The sequence below is a fragment of the Giraffa tippelskirchi genome, chromosome 10 (genome assembly GCF_054371585.1).
Source record: "Giraffa tippelskirchi isolate mGirTip1 chromosome 10, T2T-mGirTip1v1.2.pri, whole genome shotgun sequence".
NCBI lineage: Eukaryota > Metazoa > Chordata > Mammalia > Artiodactyla > Giraffidae > Giraffa > Giraffa tippelskirchi.
Genome location: NC_137284.1, coordinates 58,119,597 through 58,137,026, shown reverse-complemented (window position 1 = coordinate 58,137,026; position 17,430 = coordinate 58,119,597). Strand labels below are relative to the sequence as shown.

Here is a 17,430-nt window from a genome sequence, read left to right as displayed (position 1 = left end):
GAAATAAAATGTGATTCAGCATTACTGGGCGGTGTTAACTACCTATTTGAAATTATATGTTTCAGAGTCTGGTAAAATTTCTCAAATATTAAATTTATATTTTTAAAATATATGAATAGAAAAAAGTATAATGGAAAACAAAGATTGCATTTGGATAATATGGTTCCTCTCCTTCTTTCTATATTCTGTATTTCTTAAGTTTGAAAATGAACTTCAATTATATTCATAATTAAAAAAAACTAATGTTCTAATTTTTAAAAAGTAATGAAATTCATGATGACCCAATATACGTAAGTATTAGTTTGCTGGAAATGCCATAACAAATTTCTACAGATAAGATGAGTTAAAAATCAGAAATTTATTTGCTCACAGAGGCTTGAAGTCCAAGATCAAGGATTTGCCAGAGTTGGTTTCTTTTAAGGCCTCTATCTTTGACTTTTAGATGGCTGTCTTCTCCCTGTGTCTTCACACAGTCGTGTCATGTGTGCGTGTGTGTGTGTGTGTGAGCATGTAACACCAATCTCTTCCTACAAGGAAACCAGTCATATCTGGATTAGGATCCACCCTATGACCTCATTTTAGCTTAATTAACTCTTTAAAGACCTTTTCTGCAAATACAGTCATATTCTGAGATAAGGAGGGTTAGGGCTTCAACCTATGAATTTGGGGAAACAATTCAACCTGTAACAGACACTTGGATTACTGTGAGCTTTCAGTGTTTTCCCAGTATTTTTTTCTGTAGGTTTTTTGTTTTTTTTTCACCTCGATTTCTTAACTCTGGATGACTTGAAACTGTGTCTGGTGAACAGTTTCTCAGCAATGGTTCAACTTTGTTGATTTTCTGTGATGTTAATTTTTTAATGTTTCATAACCATTAACATGTATTTACTATTTTACAAACCTAAAGAAATATGTTCGGAAGCAAAACTGAAACTGTTTGCATTTCTACTTCCTCACTCTGCTCCTGCACAGGGTCAGGGCTTCAGGAGACAAGTAAACTTCACAACTTAAAGCCTTATTTTTCAAAAAGGATTCTTACAACCACACATATCCTACCCATTAGAAGAAGAATAAGAAAGCAAAAATTAAAAATCAACCGTTTAAAGTTTCTGATGTAAGAAGAAGAAGTTTTCAGAAAAATCCTGGTAAGTTTCCCAATCGTTACACTTTTATTTTTTTATGCTTATGAGGAAACTGCTATTTTTATAAACTCCAGCTGTACTTTTTAATTAAAAAAACATGTGTTTGTACATAAGCCATTACTTGTAAAACTATTGAAAGTAGAAATACCAGTGTTTTAATTCTATATATCTAATTAAGACTATCTTTGTAAATGTTCTTCTAAAAAGAAACGGATCATTAAGTATACTTAAGGTGGTGAGAGGGTTTCTGGTCTCATGGGGCAGTGGGAAAAAATGATACAGAAACAATGCAAAGACCTTCAGAAAGTTTAACATAAAATATTGTAAAGGAATCTGTGGTCATGTGCAATTCTGCCTTCCAGAACTTGAGATGTTATTAGAAGTTCAACAGAATATTTAATCAAAGATAACATCCCCCAGAGGCTATTTTTTAGGTTAAATGCTTCCTTCACATCCATCTCATACAGCAATTTGGTTTAAAAATTAAAATGAAAACTTTAATTTATGCTTAGGAAAATAAAACTAAGTTTGGCTTATGTGTGGTTTCAGTTCGTCAGACCATCAAAAGACAGTGTGGGTAGACTTCCTGGGCAGCAGCCAAGATTCTGAATGGTCTCTCCCCTAGTCAGCTCTCAGTCATGTGAAGCAGAACAACTCCTCAGGGCATGATACCTGAGATGCTACTGAGGACCTTGGTCTTCCCTGGTGGCTCAGCAGTAAAGAATCCACCTGCAATGCAGGAGACTCGGGTTCAATCCCTGCGTCAGGAAGATCCCCTGGAGAAGGGAATGGCAACACACTCCAGTATTCTTGCCTGGAGAATTCCATGGACAGAGGAGCCTGGCAGGCTACAGTCCATGGGGTCACAAAGAGTCGGACACAACTGAGCAACTAAACAACAACAACTGAGAACCCTTGAGATGAAGGTGGGTGAGCACTAGTTCTCATCCTGAAGAGTTCTGCTGATTTGGTACTTCTTAATACCTCAAGAGAGAAGACTGGAGAGGAGTCACTCAAGAGTGGCATCCTGTAGCTCCTTTGTCAATGATTAGTTACTACTACTACTACTAAGACTTGTGTTCATGATTATTTCAAAACAGGAAGATGAGGGCCCCTAGGAAACCAAGAGTGTGTCAAGGCATTCTCAAAATTTGTCCACACCAGTCATTTTGACCTTTATATATTTCCAACTATATATATACACATGCATACATAAGGTCTTAAAATTGATGAACTATAAATTACTTTAAAAGCATTACTGAATATAATAGGTTAAAATCATTATATGTCACAACTCTTATCATGTGGGAGAGAGGAGCTGAGAAACTTTTGAAATTATAATCAGTCCATGGATATTTTTTAAAAGTTTAGCATATTTTATTGAAACCAGGTATTGTTGATGTTTACATTCAACAGAAGAAAAGACTCCATACTTGAGGAATAAATGTCAATGACCTATGTGAGAAAAGTATTTCTATTTCCCTGATATCTATAGGCAGAATCTGAACAAAAAGATGTAACAGAAAACTGTCATCTGTTAGATGGCACAAAGTTCCCTTTGCAGCATCCCCCATGTTAGACACAGCATTCAGTGAGTCACTGGTGGTTTAGAAGCCAAAGAAAGAACTGTAAAAATAAGGGACTGATTACACAAGGAAATTCTTTTTTTTTTAATTTATTTTTATTCGGAGGATAATTGCTTTACAATATTGTGTTGGTTTCTGCCGTATAACAACGTGAATCAGCCATAAGTATACATATATCCCCTCCATCTTGAGCCTCCCACCCACCCCACCCATCCAGCCCCTCCAGGTTGTCACAGAGCACTGGGCTGAGCTCCAGAGGGAAATTCTTGATTCGCTGCTTCATTTCCAGAATGTTGGGCCTTATTGGAATATCGTAGTCACTGGTTAAATCAAAAGAGAAAATTTGGAGTCTGTCCTCTGAGTCCTTAGGATATGCAGAGAGAGGGGAGATGGTTAAATTACTGAAAGAAGACCTAGGATAAGAGAAGGTATTGCATCAGACCCTAACAGAGTACGTCTGTGGAAAGAGGCAGGTGCCTCACCTGGAGATGAGATTCCCCGAGCAGAGGGAGCAGGTGAAAACAGTAGAGGTGCTGAGGCTCCAACCCTGAGGGCCCAGAAGAAAAAGGGACCCATGCTGGGGGAAACCTGGTTTGGTAAATGGCCTCATTTGGGGACTGGGAGTGACACAGGAGAAAAGTTTTATGGGGTATTATGAAACTGGGGTACCTAGAAGGACTGGGGGAGATAACACACTAACTTTCTTTTCCTTTTGATAAAACTTTTTTTTTCTTCTTTTGTGACCAGATGATTGAAGCTAGAGTTAGGTCTGGCCTAACAGGCAGCAGAGTAAAGAAAGTTCCCCTGATTTCAGTCTGGGATTCAAGCCAAGTAAAATAAATGCCCTAGTGTAATGAGCAAAAATTCCTTGACCCAGACATTGCTAACTCAATGGTTTTCAAAAATTCATTACTTTTAACTACTCTAAGAAAATATGTTATTCATTCAACAAATTTTTGTTAAGAAGCTACCACATGCCAGGCACTGGAAAATAGCGAACCAAACACACAAAAACTCTTAACCTCGTGAAGCACACAGAATAATGGATAGAACAGAAAATAAAAAAGGTAAATAAGTAGAAATAGACGGAATGGAATACTGGATTGTGATAAGTCCTATCCAGCTCTTTTTTAAAGCCAGATGAGGAAAGGAGACATTGAGAGGCGGGGTAGGATCCAGCCGGCTGCCAGAGTAGCATCTCTGTGAGAAGGTGATGTTTGATAAAGACCTGAAGGAAGCGAAGGAGTGAGCCTTGCAGGTGTCCAAGGACATTCCAGGGAGAGGAAACAAGTGGAGTGCTAGAAGCAGGAGCAGATGCCTCCTGCGAGGAGCAACAAGGAAGTCAGAGAGCTGTACCAGATTTAGAGACAGAAAGATAAAACTAAGATGTTATATCAGAGGAGTAATAGGGTACCCTGTCATCTGAGGCCTGGGCTTCCCATGTGGCACAGTGGGAAAGAATCCACCTGCCGGTGCAGGAGACCCAAGAGACAAGGGTTCAATCCCTGGGTCAAGAAGATCCCTTGGGTAGTAAATGGCAACCCACTCCAATATTCTAGCCTGGGAAATCACATGGACAGAGGAGCCTGGTAGTCTACAGTCCGTGGGGCCACAAAGACTCAGACACAATTGAGCAACTAACACACACACATAAAGTTCATAATAAGGAGCTCAGCATTCACTGCAAGTCAAATGGGAAGTCACTGAAGGAACTGAACAGAATATTAGTATGTTATTTACATTTGAAAAGGGTCACTCTAGCCAAGATTTTGAGATGTCCCCAAAGGGATCAATTACAGCAAGAGTGAAACTCGTGACAGAGCCACTGCTTAATTTAGGAGAGAGATGATGGGACCTGGACCAGGAATGGAGGGGGTAGGTGGTAATCAGATGCCTGTTTTGAAGATGCAACCTATACGATTTGCTCCACACTGAATGTAGAATGTGGGAGAAGAGAAAGAGAAAGTAGGCCTGCAACATATTTTGAATGTTCATTTAATTAAAAGTATTTACATATAGGAAGAGATGCCATGTAGCTGAAGGATGTGCTTTTAAATTTTCTACTCTTGAAAAATTTTCTAGGAAAAAGTTAAAGGGAAAATCTGTCCCACAAACAATTTCTAGCAACAGTCCAATCAATTGCATTTTAATTTTGTTGTGATTTTTTAATGTAATAAGTTCTCAACAAATATATCCTCAGGTAAAGTTGGACAATGACTAGGTCTTCTCTTCTCACACCTCTGCTTCTCATAGATGCCTTCTGGATTGTAAGTCCTGTAAATTCACAAGAAAATGCAGCTCATCTAACAGCAGGAGATCGAAGAACCTCTTGAAGACCTATTTCAAGTTGCTGATGTGAAAAGGAGGAGTTTTCAGAAAAGCCCTGGTAAGTTTCTAAGAATTAAAGATATCTGTTTCATCAACTTTCTTTAAAAGCTATCTTTAAAAACTAATTCTAAAAACTAAAGCATAACTTTGGAAATGAATATACTTTGAAGTGTACATAAGCCATTTCTAACAAAATGATTCTAAAAGGAATGAGAGATCTCATTGCTTTCATATACACATCGCCAGATGCCACTGTTTAAAAAAAGAAACCTCCCAGCAAGCAAGGGGCAGAATGTTTCTGATGGTGGAAGGCTCTGGAGATGAGGCTAGAAGACCTAAGTAAAATTTAGGTCAGAAGGTCAAGAGTTCAAGTGAACCAAACCGTGTAGAAAATTGTGACTACATGCAGCTATGCAAAACTCTGTCCGACGTAACTCAAGATGGTATCAAAAGTCTTTGTTGTTGCCATTGTTGTTTAGTCACTAAGCCGTGTCCAACTCTTTTGTGACCCCATGGACTGTAACTCCCCAGGTTCCTCTGTCCATGGGATTTCCCAGGCCAAGAATACTGGAGTGGGTTGCCATTTCCTTCTCCAGAGGATCTTCCCAACCCAGGGATCAAACCCTAATCTCCTGGATTCTTTACCATTGAGCCACCAGGACAGCCCTATCAAAAGTTTACATCTAGTTAAAGATGAAAACCTCCAAAGTTTAATCAACAGTTTACTCATAGCTTTCCTTTACAATTAGCTTGTGTAAAGACTATGAGAAGAATTACATAATTTTAATGTAGTTAAACACAGTCCTAGAAAATGAAACTAGCTAGCTTTGTAGTTTCAGTCCGAAAGAACATCAGAGCTAGGCATATGCCTGCTAGGCTCTGGCCGGGACTGGGAACATCCTTTCCTGGAGGCATGAGTTCCTTCAGGCTGCTGAGTCCCAGTCTCCTAAAGGTGGGGGTGGGCACTGGTTCTGACCACTAAAGCTGTTAGTTTGATCCTTCCTGCTCACCACTCCCAAAGAGGAAAAATAAAAGACTTTAGGGAATGGATCCTGAGAGTAAGTACTCATAAAGAGAATTCTGGATTCAAAACTTTCCCAGAACAGAATAAAGAAGGTAAACTATAATTCTTCTCCCCAGCTCCAGGAGCAGCTCCCCCTTTACCCATTTTAGACATAGATGCTTCAAGTGCATTTCTTTTGCAGAAGCAAAGCAAAAACAAGCAACAAACAAGACAACACTGGTTCTGGTCCAATTGCCCTATACGCACAATGAACGATAAAACAGATTAGCTGAGAGGAGACATAATTTAATTATGAAATAGTTTTCCTGATCACAACTCCCCCCCACCCCCTTTACTTACACTGTATAGTCTTGCCAAACATAAACGTCTCTCATGTTTAAAAAATACACCAACACTCCAGAACGTAAATCTGATCAGGTAATGTTCATGAAAGGACTTTGTAAGCCTCAGTCAACTAGATGAAAGTTCTGTATAAACACTAAGAAACCATCATTGAAAAAAAGGTTGAAGACAGTGATGGGCCAAGGAGTTATATCAAAGCACTGTAAGACCTTTTTACTCAAATTATTGTCACCTTGAATTAAGTACAATATATCACTCCAAACCAAATATGGATCAGCGACCATATAAGCTGCTCAAATAATTGAGAGAATGCAAAATTCATGTGAAAGCGTTACCAAATATATAGTAGCTTCAACTCGGTATGTATCTTCTCAGCTCCCATCATAAGAGTGGGCAGTTGAGAAATTTGGTGATGTTATAAAGGGTCTTCATTTTTGAATAATGGGGGAAGCTTTGAGATAGTGCAAAGGATTTAAAAAAAAACTGGCTTGGGAAGAATAGTTGTCAGTCACTCTATTCCATCTCCCTGGAGAGAATTCCTAGGAGAATTCAAACAATGAAGGAGAAAGCAAGAAAGAGCCTGTCTCCCTGTTAGGTGGCGAAAAAAAAAAAAAAAAGATCACTCCCACCATCCCCACATTACACATGCACACATACACATGCCAGTGTGCACAGACACACACACACAGTGTCTCCAGGCAAGTAATAGCCTGTAAGCGGGAAATCCTTCCTGGGCTGTTTCTTGCAGAGTTCTGGGCCAGAGGCAAATGCTATAATCATTGGCTCAAACAGGAGAGAAAACCTAGAACTTTTCTTTACAGTTTTTGGGGGTGCCCAGAGAAGCTACGGGTGGGTAGCTTACTGAGAGAAGACACTGGCTAAGAGAAGATAGTGCCTCAGACCTGGGCAGGGCAGGTCTGTGGAGAATAAGAGCATCTCCAGAGTAAGGTCTGTCTGGCTGGAATAGCCAGAGCAGTTAAAAGAGCAGAGGATAATGCAGAGACCCCCTGAGTCTAGCTCACTGAGGAGCTAAAGTAGAAAACTCTGGAAACAAGGTGAAGCAGGACAGCCGATGGAACAGGCTTATACTTAGAAAATAGGCTTAGAAGGCAAGGCCAGCAGTGCCAGTCCTCCGCTGAGTGAGTTACACAGTTAAGTTAGAACTCTGTTTTCTCATTTGTTAAGTGAGAATAAACTTTGTTTGCAAGCATCTGATAAGGATTAAATTGAATAGCGTAAGTTATTGATATGTATCTGGCACTTAGGAGGCTCTTATTAGAATGAGATAATTCACATACTATAAAATTCTCCCTTGTAAGTTATACAAGTCAGTGGTTTTTGGTATATCCATAGAGTTGTGTACAATCAATTTTAGAACATTCTCATCACATCCTTAAAAATCCTGTACCCATTAGCAGTCAGTCACCATTTACCCTACCCTCCAGCCCTTGGCAACTACCAATCTACTCTCTGTCTCTATGGATTTGCCTATTTTGGACATTTCATACAACTGCAATCACATGATATATGTTTATTTGTAAATGGCTCCTTTCATTTTTGCATAATGTTTTCAAGGTTCATCCATGTTATGTTATCATGATTTCATTTCTTTTTATTGTCAAATAAATTCCATTGTATGAATATACCACATTTTGTTTATTCAGTCATGAAGGCAATTTATTTTTGTGAAGCACTAAATGAATATTGCTTTGTTGATCTAAGATGGGTGTGGTTTACCAAGTTTGCCAAGACCTTTTTGAATTTAAATAACTATCTTTGTCACTCCATTTCAGTCTTTGTTTAAAGTCCTTTATTCACTGATAGTCTATTTCAATCCCCTTCTCCTAAACATATAACCTTAGTTTTCTCAAACTGTATTGTTTATCCCTTTTCCAATACTCACCTTCACATTTAGATATGTTATAGGTACATCAGTTTATATGATTTTAAATAGAAACAATATTTTTCCAATAGTTGGAAAACTAATTATCACACTGAAAACAAGGAAATGAACAACTGGATGGACAGTTTTTTTTTTTTTTTAGTTCATTACTCATACCTAAGTTAAGTATAAATTGAAAAAAAAAATTATACCCCAGAATGTTTCCTCAAACCATTTGAATGTTTTATTTTTTCATTTTTATTTGAGAAAATAAATATCATTCCTGAATACCAAATATGCATGAGTTATCTAAGAGCCAGAATATCTTTAAACATGGTTGGCTTCTACTAATCACTATGAAGCCACATCACAATACCTCTGAAGGATAGATAAATACAGACCATTTGGATCAGCAAATTCTTTAGGGAACAATCATTCTATTTTCCAGCATTAACAATACTCCCAATATTTCCTCAAAACACTTGACTAAATAAAAGGAGACTGGCTTAGACAAAAACTTACAGTAAGCTTGATATCACTCTGAAGGAATAATTGGTATATTAGTGTGGAAATAGCTATGATAAGAAATGCACAGCCAATGTGGGATTTTAAATCATGTGAATAGTATTTTAGGTTACCAAAAAGACTCTTAACAAAGAGACATGGAACAAAGGGGAAGAAAAATTTTTTTTGGCTGCACCGTGCAGCTTTGGAGATCTTAGTTCCCTGACCAGGGATAGAACCCAGACCCCGGCAGTGAAAGTGCAGAGTTCTAACCACCAGACCACCAGGGAGGTATTTTTTAAGAGACGTCAGAGGTCTCTGCTTAAAGCTGAGTAACCGTTGAGTAAATAAAGCGTACCTGTGTGCTCTGAGTTTAGCCAATCTTTTTTTTTTAACAGCCTGTGGAATAGAGACTCTATCGTCCAAATATACCTACTCTCTGTGGGAAAACTGGGCATTCCCAGTGGACAGTTGGCAATAATTATCTATTGCTCATAGGATATAAGCCAGTTCCTGAATGTGGTCGACTCTTCAAGGAGCCTTATGTGTCCAAAAGACTGAAGACATGCATTGGATATAAATAGCCATAGGAAGATTAATTGTGTTCTTACAGCCTTAGAAAAATGGAAAGCAGCATTCAAATGAGTCATGGCACACAATTTATAAGTCCATCCACAAAGAAGAAATTAGTAAGAAATAGTTAGAGAGTTAATAGGAAATATCCACATGGTCTCCTATTATTTAAACGATATTCATTGTGTGCAAAGGAGCAAGAGCTACCTGGTAGGACACAATATCCATATGTGATCCTCATAATGTCACTTTATTTTGTTGTTTCAACTACTTGTATTAACTTTCCATCTATCCACTCAATATATATAAAGCAGATTGACTTTGCTGGCTCATCTTATAAGTTCTGAAATGATGTTCCTTGTAGCTATTGTAAAAATATAAACACTGAGTGTCATATTTGACCCTTCGTAAGACGGTGAGAACATATTAGTCAGTTCTAACATCAGGCCATATAGTTTGGGTACCAATTAAACTAAAACACCTTTTACTCACAGATGTGGTAGGGTAAAATTGCGATGTTTGGCAGCCTCAGACTCTTGATACGGATATGCTGAGTATCATTATTTCTTTATTCCTAAACTTACCAGGTGAGATTACACCAGTTCCTTATTTCACTTTGACTGATAGAGGGATCTGATGTGAAGATACCACGCCTTAAAGAGTATTGCTTCTGGTACGAGTTTGCATGAAGGCTTGACAGTTTCTTAAAAAGTTAAACACGCAGCTATTGATATTTGATCCAGCAATTCCTTGCCAGAGCTGTTTACCTAAGAGAAGTGAACATACATGTCTGCGTAAGACTTGTGCAGAAATAGTCATAGCAGCTTTCTGCATGACTGCCAAAAATGGAAATAGTTCAAATGTCTATTAAAAGAAAATTGGATAAACAAAGTGTGGCATGTTAATAAAACAGAATACTATTCAACAATAAAAAGAAACAAGCTATGGATACATGCAACATTTAGACCAATCTCAATGACATTATATTGAATAAGAGAAGCCAGTCACAGAGGAGAATATTCTATATGATTCTAGTATTTCAATTCTCACATAAGGTTAAGCTAATCTGCGAGTGTGTGTGTGTGCGCGTGCGCACGCACACACTTGCCAAGTCACATCAATTGTGTCTGACTCTTTGCGACCTGTGGACTATAGCCTGCCAGGCTCCTCTGTCCATGGGATTCTCCAGGCAAGAGTACTAGAGTGGGTTGCCATGCCCTCCTCCAGGGGATCTTCCTGACCCAGGGATCCAACCTATGTCTCTTATATCTCCTGCATTGGCAAGAGGATTCTTTACCACTAGCGCCACCTAAGAAGAATGGTTTCCTCTGGAGGGGGTTAGTAGTGACTGAAAAGGGACATGGGGTAACAGAAATGTTCTTTGTCTAGATTGGAGTGGTTTGTTAAAATTTTACATTTAATATATGTGCACTCCAGTTTTATCTCAGGGCAAGTATAGATGAAATAAGAGTTAACTGAATGTAAAAAAGAGAGGGAGAATAGCAGAAAGTTAATAGCTCTGAAGCTGAGTGATGAATACAGTGTTCATTATACTGTCCTGTTTACTTTGTATTTAAAATTTTGCAAAGAAATTGTGCTGTAAAAGTCTAGTTCATGATGTGAGGAAACAGAAGCTATAATTCGATGAGTGGGAGAACAAAATATTATGACACATGCTTCTACTGTTGGCAAATATTTTGCTGAGAGATTATAAAAGAGTGAGATTGTATACCAAAAATGTTAATAACTGTGAACAAGAGATAGAAGTCAGGTAGATCTTGTTTTTCTTTTTTTTTTCCTAGTTGTTTCTGATTTTTTAATTGGACACATATTAGTCTTTTAATTAGAAAAATATACTATAAATAGTAGTCTTAAAAATACTAGGACTTCCCTGGTGGTCCAGTGGTTAAGAATCCACCTGCCAATGCAGGGGACACAGGTTTGATTCCTGGCCCAGGGAGACTTCACATGCCCTGGGGTAACTAAGCCCGTGCCCCACAACTACTGAGCCCACCCTCTGGAGCCAGTGAGACACAACTACTAAGTCCTTGTGCCCTAGAGACCATGCTCCGCAACAAGAGAAGCCACACAATGAGAAGCCTGCACACCAGGACTCGAGAAAGCCCACGCGTTGCAGCAAAGACCCAGCACAGCCAAAAATAAACGAATACATGTTTTTAAAAGTTTTTAAACAATAACAAATAACACCCCCCCCCCAATGACTCTCAGTCCTAATTACTCTGAATCAATAACAACAAGAGTAATGTACTCCGGACGCTTGCAAAAATCCTCTCATGAGCTAAGAGGCTTCTTGGTATTGTAATATGGCAATACTTCCTTCATCTGAGAAAAAGAGGAACATGATCAAATGTAAAACTTTTGGTGGGTTTGTTCCTAAGAAAAATTTTATATAAAAACAAGAGCATGGAATGAAAGCATGAGCTATTCTACAGAGCATTTCTAGATCATGACTGATTTTTCTGTACTTGCTGTATTATAACAATTTTATTAGTGCATAAGGACCCCAAATGAGTTAAAAGAGAAACCCTGATCAGATAGTATCCAGGGAGCTTAACTTTGAACACTCTTAAGAAAGGGAACCTCATTCTTTGGATTAATTTTTTAAAGATAACAAAACCTCACTCCAACAAAGAGTTTAAAAGAAGGCCTGGAAGGGAGAAGTAACTTCCCCTGATCTATATCAAAGAATTCCTCTCAAATATAGATCATGACCACCAGTGAGACAGGTCACATCCCAGGATTATTCAGAGGCTGACTCCCAGAAAGAAAAGGCTGATGGTTGAAGAACCAGACTGAGATCTTAGAGTGCAGGAGAAGAGGAGGAGCTGGATATCATCAGAATTCACCAGCAGAGTCTACCCCCTCAGATGGACAGACATAACTGGTTCCGTTTTCTACAGGACTGTTTCAGGAAACAGTTGGCCCAAGAAATTCATATGCAACAGCAGGACTGAATCAGCAGGGTGGGTGAAGTCAGGAGGAATCCAGGCAAACAGTATATGCACATCTAGATCATGCATTCTCAACTTACCTCCAAGGAGTAGAAATTGCTTCTTAGAAGCAAAAAAAGAAAAACAAAATCAGGCCTTTCTTTAAACTAGACCTCATTTTTGGAGCAGTTTTCAGTTCAGTTCAGTCACTCAGTCGTGTCCAACTCTCTGCGACCCCATGAATTGCAGCACGCCAGACCTCTCTGTCCATCACCAACTCCCGGAGTCTACCCAAACCCATGTTCATCGAGTCGGTGATGCCATCCAACCATCTCATCCTCTGTCATCCCCTTCTCCTCCCGCCCCCAATCCTACCCAGCATTAGGGTCTTTTCCAATGAGTCAACCCTTCGCATGAGGTGGCCAAAATATTGGAGCTTCAGCTTCAACATCAGACCTTCCAATAAACACCCAGGATTGATCTCTTTTAGGATGGATTGATTGGATCTCCTTGCAGTCCAAGGGACTCTCAAGAGTCTTCTCCAACACCACAGTTCAAAAGCGTCAATTCTGCGGCACTCAGCTTTCTTCACCATCCAACTGTCACATCTATACATGACCACTGGAAAAACCATAGCCTTGACTAGACGGACTTTTGTTGGCAAAGTAATGTCTCTGCTTTTAAACATGCTATCTAGGTTGGCCATAACCTTCCTTCCAAGTAGTAAGCGTCTTTTAATTTCATGGCTGCAGTCACCATCAGCAGTGATTCTGGAGCCCAAAAAAGTAAAGTCTGACACTGTTTCCACTGTTTCCCCATCTATTTCCCATGGAGTGATGGGACCAGATGCCATGATCTTAGTTTTCTGAATGTTGAGCTTTAAGCCAACTTTTTCACTCACCTCCTTCACCTTCATCAAGAGGCTCTTTAGTTCTTCTTCACTTTCTGCCATAAGGGTGGTGTCATCCGCATATCTGAGGTTATTGATATTTCTCCCGGCAATCTTGATTCCAGCTTGTGTTTCTTCCAGCCCAGCGTTTCTCATGATGTACTCTGCATATAAGTTAAATAAGCAGGGTAACAATATAAAGCCTTGACATACTCCTTTTCCTATTTGGAACCAGTCTGTTGTTCCATGTCCAGTTCTCACTGTTGCTTCCTGACCTGCATACAGGTTTCTCAAGAGACAGGTCAGATGGTCTGGTATTCCCATCTCTTTCAGAATTTTCCACAGTTTATTGTGATCCACACAGTCAAAGGCTTTGGCATAGTCAATAAAGCAGAAATAGATGTTTTTCTGGAACTCTCTTGCTTTTTCGATGATCCAGCGGATATTGGCAATTTGATCTCTGGTTCCTCTGCCTTTTCTCAAACCAGCTTGAACATCTGGAAGTTCACGGTTCACGTATTGCTGAAGCCTGGCTTGGAGAATTTTGAGCATTACTTTACTAGCATGTGAGATGAGTGCAATTGTGCAGTAGTTTGAGCATTCTTTGGCATTGCCTTTCTTTGGGATTGGAACGAAACTGACCTTTTCCAGTCCTGTGGCCACTGCTGAGTTTTCCAAATTTGCTGGCATATCGAGTGCAGCACTTTCACAGCATCACCTTTGAGGATTTGAAATAGCTCAACTGGAATTCCATCACCTCCACTAGCTTTGTTCGTAGTGATGCTTTCTAAGGCCCACTTGACTTCCCATTCCAGGATGTCTGGCTCTAGGTGAGTGATCACACCATCGTGATTATCTGGGTCGTGAAGATCTTTTTTGTACAGTTCTTCTGTGTATTCTTGCCACCTCTTCTTAATATCTTCTGCTTCTGTTAGGTCCATACCATTTCTGTCCTTTATCGAGCCTATCGTTGCATGAAATGTTCCTTTGGTATCTCTAATTTTCTTGAAGAGGTCTCTAGTCTTTCCCAATCTGTTGTTTTCCTCTATTTGTTTGCACTGATCACTGAGGAAGGCTTTCTTATCTCTCCTTGCTATTCTTTGGAACTCTGCATTCAGATGAGAATATCTTTCCTTTTCTCCTTTGCTTTTCGCTTCTCTTCTCTTCCCAGCTATCTGTAAGGCCTCCTCAGACAGCCATTTTGCTTTTTTGCATTTCTTTTCCGTGGGGATTTTCTTGATCCCTGTCTCCTGTACAATGTCATGAACCTCTGTCCATAGTTCATCAGGCACTCTGTCTATCAGGTCTAGTCCCTTAAATCTATTTTTCACTTCCACTGTATACTCGTAAGGGATTTGACCTAGGTCATACCTGAATGGTCTAGTGGTTTTCCCTACTTTCTTCAATTTAAGTCTGAATTTGGCAATGAGCAGTTCATGATCTGAGCCACAGTCTGCTCCTGGTCTTGTTTTTGCTGACTGTAGGTTCATAGCAAAATTGAGAAGAAGATACAGAGATTTCCCAACTACCCTCTGCTTCCACATATATATTAATACAATCTTCCCCACTATCAACATCCCTCACCGGAGTAACACATTTGTTACAACTGATGAACTTACATTAACACATCATCAGCCACACTCCATAGTTCTGCTTATAGTTCAGTCTTGGTGTTGTATCTTCTATGGGTTTTGGCAAATACGTATGTAATGACATATATCAACCATTATAGTGTCATATAGAATAATTTCATTGTCATAAAAATCCCGTATGCTCTACCAATTTATTCCTCACTCCTCCCAAACTCCTGGCAAACACTGATCTTTTTGCTGTCTCCAAAGTTTTGCCTTTTCCAGAATACCATATAGTTGGAATCATATAGTATGTAGCCTTTTAAGATTAACTACTTTCACTAAGTAATATGCATTTAAATTTCCTTCATATCTTTTTATTGCTTGATAGGCCACTTCTTTTCAGCACTGAATGAAGATTCCATTGTCTGAATGTACCAGTTTATTTATCCATTCACCTGCTAAAGGATATCTTGGTTGCCTCCAAGCTTTGGCATTCATGAACAAAGCTGCTATAAGCTTTTGCGTACAGGTGTTTGTGTAGACACAAGTTTTCAGCTCTTCTGGGTAAATACCAAGGAATGTGATTGCTAGGTCATATGGTAAGAGAAGGTTTAGTTTTGTAAGAGATCACCAAACTGTCTTCCAAAGTGGCTGCACCATTTTGCATTCCCACTAGCAATAAACGAGAGTTCCTGTTGCTCTAACATCCTCACTAGCCTTTGGTGGTGTTAGCAGATTTTGGCCATTCTAATAGATGTGTATTTCATTGTTTGAATTTGCAGTTCCCTGATGACCTTTGATGCCCTTGTTTATGTATAAGGCACAGATACACATAAACGCATGCAGTATATCTGTAGTATTACAATTTCAAGGGAGAGGACAACTAGGTTGAAATCCTCCTCCTTAACGGGGAAACAGTCTAATAAAGAATCAGAGAAGCACTTCTGGGTAGTCAGAGAGGCAACATGAGGAGAGAGACACAGGATAGATGAGAAGGATTGCACACGCTAAAGAACTGGAACCTGGCTTCACAGGGAATCTGAGCAATGAGACAAGACAGGGGAATAAAACTGAGACTGGAAAGCAGAGCATCAGTTAATTTTTGTAACCTGTTTGTGTTAGGCAAGGTTCTCCAGAGAAACAAAACCACTAGTACATACTGGAGAGAAAGAAGGAGGGAGGGAAGGGGGGAGAGAGAGAGATTGTTTAACAGTTTGTGCCTCAGTTTCTTCAGCTGTAAAATGGAAATAGTAGTAGCATCTACCTCAGAGGATTGTGGTGAAGAGGAAATGAGTGATAGAAAGCACTTAGAACAGTGCCCAGTACATAGTATATGCCCAATAAATGCTTAAAAAACATACGAAGCCACTCTGAATGTGGAAGCCAAAAGCTAATTGAGTTCACATAATACATGTTATGGAGAAGGCAATGGCACCCCACTCCAGTACTCTTGCCTGGAAAATCCCATGGACGGAGGAGCCTGGTGGGCTACAGTCCATGGGGTCGCTAAGAGTTGGACACGATTGAGCGCCTTCACTTTCACTTTTCCCTTTCATGCGCTGGAGAAGGAAATGGCAACCCACTCCAGTATTCTTGCCTGGAGAATCCCAGGGATGGCGGAGCCTGGTGGGCTGCCATCTATGGGGTCACACAGAGTCAGACACGACTGAAGCGACTTAGCAGCAGCAGCAGCAGCAATACATGTTAACACTTGTGATTTAATTTTTTTTTTTTTTTGCTTTTTAGAAATTTTAATTGTTTTTGGTTGCACTGGGTCTTCATTGCTGTGCGCTGGTTCTCTAGTCACCATGAGCTGGAGCTACTGTCTCTAGTTGAGGTGCTCCGGCTTCTCATTGTGGTGGCCTGTCTTGTTGTGGAGCACAGGCTCTGGGGCATACAGGCTTCAGCAGTTGCAGAACGTGAGCTCAGTAGTTGCAGCTCATGGACTCTATAGCATGGGCTCAGTAGTTGCAGTACACGGGCTTAGTTGCTCTGCAGTGTGGGGAATCTTCCCAGACCAGGGATCGAAACTGTGTCTCCTGCATTGACAGGTGGATTCTTTACCACTGAGCCTCCAAGGAAGCCCCACCACTTGCTTTTAATTTTTTAAATGCTAACTATCTTTGCCACTCTCAGGCAGTTCTGTGCCTGTCACTGAGTCAGACGTTAGAAAAGATGAATCCCAGCAGGGTGGCCACTGGGGGCCCTACCCTGGTCTGCTCTGCAGAGCTAACCTGGAGGGCTTTAGCATTCATGTGAACATGAACGTGCTAAGTCGCTTATTCATGTCCATCTCTTTGCAACCCCATGGACTGTAACTGACCAGGCTCCTCTATTCATGAGCTTCTCCAGGCAAGAATACTGGAGTGGGTTGCCATTTCCTCCTCCAAGGGATCTTCTCTGCTCAGGGATCGAACCCACATCTCTTGTCTCCTGCACTGTAGGTGGGTTCTTTACCACTAATGCCACCTGAGAAGTCCCTAGGGAGCTCCAAGAAGCCCCTGAAAGCCATTCCTTTACATTCTCTTTGGGAAAACAGAGACAGATGGATAGTGCCCCCAAGAAGGCCAGTGAAATGCCAGCTTAAAGTCCTACTCGGGTTCTGGGCTCTTGGCAGCCCTCAAAAGTCTCAAGC

At 40.1% G+C, this 17,430-nt stretch overlaps 1 protein-coding gene across 17 annotated transcripts in view; it reads left to right on the top strand.

The window, feature by feature from the left end:
* Positions 1 to 960: 960 nt before the first annotated feature.
* SAMD9 (sterile alpha motif domain containing 9) overlaps positions 961 to 17,430 on the top strand; it is a 39,180-nt gene continuing 22,710 nt past the window's right edge. For all 17 annotated transcript variants that reach the window (XM_081531434.1, XM_081531420.1, XM_081531427.1 and 14 more), the window contains exons 1-2: positions 961 to 1,145; positions 4,982 to 5,114. The gene's annotated coding sequence lies outside the window, so the exon portion shown is untranslated. The remainder of the gene's footprint in view (positions 1,146 to 4,981; positions 5,115 to 17,430) is intronic.